The sequence below is a fragment of the Rhincodon typus genome, chromosome 7 (genome assembly GCF_021869965.1).
Source record: "Rhincodon typus isolate 14 chromosome 7, sRhiTyp1.1, whole genome shotgun sequence".
NCBI lineage: Eukaryota > Metazoa > Chordata > Chondrichthyes > Orectolobiformes > Rhincodontidae > Rhincodon > Rhincodon typus.
Window position 1 is genome coordinate 21,625,977 of NC_063338.1, and position 1,816 is coordinate 21,627,792.

The 1,816-nt window shown below is 38.8% G+C and overlaps 1 long non-coding RNA gene across 2 annotated transcripts in view; it reads left to right on the plus strand.

Moving 5' to 3' along the window:
* Positions 1 to 1,816, plus strand: part of LOC125483578 — an 11,776-nt gene that overhangs the window by 8,649 nt on the left and 1,311 nt on the right. For both annotated transcript variants that reach the window (XR_007262531.1, XR_007262530.1), the window contains exon 3: positions 1,610 to 1,814. This is a non-coding gene — a long non-coding RNA (uncharacterized LOC125483578). The remainder of the gene's footprint in view (positions 1 to 1,609; positions 1,815 to 1,816) is intronic.

Sequence of the window (1,816 nt, forward strand, 5' to 3'; positions counted from 1 at the left end):
AAATAATCTGGTTTTGGTGACGCTGCTTGAGGAAGCAGCTATTGAGCAGGAGAGCTTGCTGCTCCTATTTTGATTAACAAGATGACGTCTTCTTTGTTCACCTACATGACCAGTCTTATTTTGACAATTTCCTCCATTTACCATGCAGCAATCCCTCAGCCCCACACCGAAACGATATTATGTGCTTTGTTCCTGCAATGAGGGCTAATCCTATGGCTCCACGGAAGGAAGTACATTAAAACAAGTGTGTGTTTGCATTCATGGACACTGAAATCTACAACTGGCTGATTGACAGGTTTGACCAAAAGTCAGCCCTGATTGGTTAATCAAGATGGATTGTGTTCGAGAAATCTCTGTATTAAAAGCACTCATATCTGTGGAATAAAGATATAAGAGCATAATATCAGGGACAGAGTAGGTTATTCAGCAAATTGAGTTTGCTCCATTACTCATTAAAATCAGGGTTATTTCTGACTGTGACCTCTAATCCACTTTCTTGTCTATCTCTGTGACCCTTTACCCCCGTGGGAAGCAAACTTTTGTCCAAATCAATGTTGAATATATTCAATGAACAATCCTCCATTACACTCTAAGGTAGATATTTCCAAAGGCTAATGACATTTAGAGAAGAAATTCTTCCTCATCTCTTACATGCCTTTTATCTTTCACTCCGTAGGAGAGGAAACATCTCTCAGCATCTATTCCATGAAGACACCTCCCAATACTTCAAAATCCCAAACTGTTCACTCCAACCTGCTCAATCTTTCCTCGGAAGACATAATTTCCGTATAATTCATCTCAGGAACCTTGTCTGAACTGTTTCCCGTGCAATTAAATCCCTGCTTAAATAAAGTGAACAAAACTGCGTCAAAATGTTCCTTGTTATACACCAGCCTCCTGTTTTTGAAAATCTAATTAACCCATCTATATTGCTTTGCTGCTTCTTTGAATCCCCTTCAACTTTCTTTCCTATCTTTCTATGCACCATTTGCAAATTCATCCACAACATCATCAGTTGCTTTTTCCAAGTCATGAATTTGGGTTGTAAATTGTTGACACCCCAGCACTGATAACTGTGGCACTCCAGTAATTACTGGTTGCCAATCTGGAAAATACATGTTTATGCTGACCTTGGTTGCTGCTAGATAGCCAGTTCTCTATCCATGTCAATATATCACCATCAACACCATTATTTCTTGTCTTGTTCATTTATCCTTTATGTAGCTTCTTATCACACGTCTTTTTGGAAATCAAAATACATGCCTCTGGAACCATCTTGCTTGTTATATACTCAAAGAACTGCAATAAATTTGTCAAACACCATTTCCATTTAACAAAACCACAACTATTTTGCTGAACTGTATTGTAATTTTCTAAATGTCCTGCTCCTGCCTCGTTCATAACAGAGTCTGGAAGAGGTTAGTCTAGCTGGCCAAGAGCTGTTTTCAGACTGCTTCCTTTTTTGAAAAACAGGTATTAATATTTCCAGCTTTCCAAACATTGGGATCTTATTAATGCCTGAGGAATGTTGGCAGTATGGCTATAGGTATATATAACTTATAACTCAGAGGACTGTAGTAGGTAACAAATAAATAACTTTCCATTTTAGAGATATGGCAGAGGTCGAAGATACAGAAATTGCAGGAGGAGATGGTATTGGAGGCATTGGTGGAGACATCGCTGGGGCAGAAGAAGACGTAGAGGGTGGAATCATAACAGGTATAAGAGAGGAAACTATGATTATCATATGCTGGAAGAACCACACTTATAACTCAGAAGACTGAAAGAACTGGAGAGAGTAAGACGAAGACTTAGT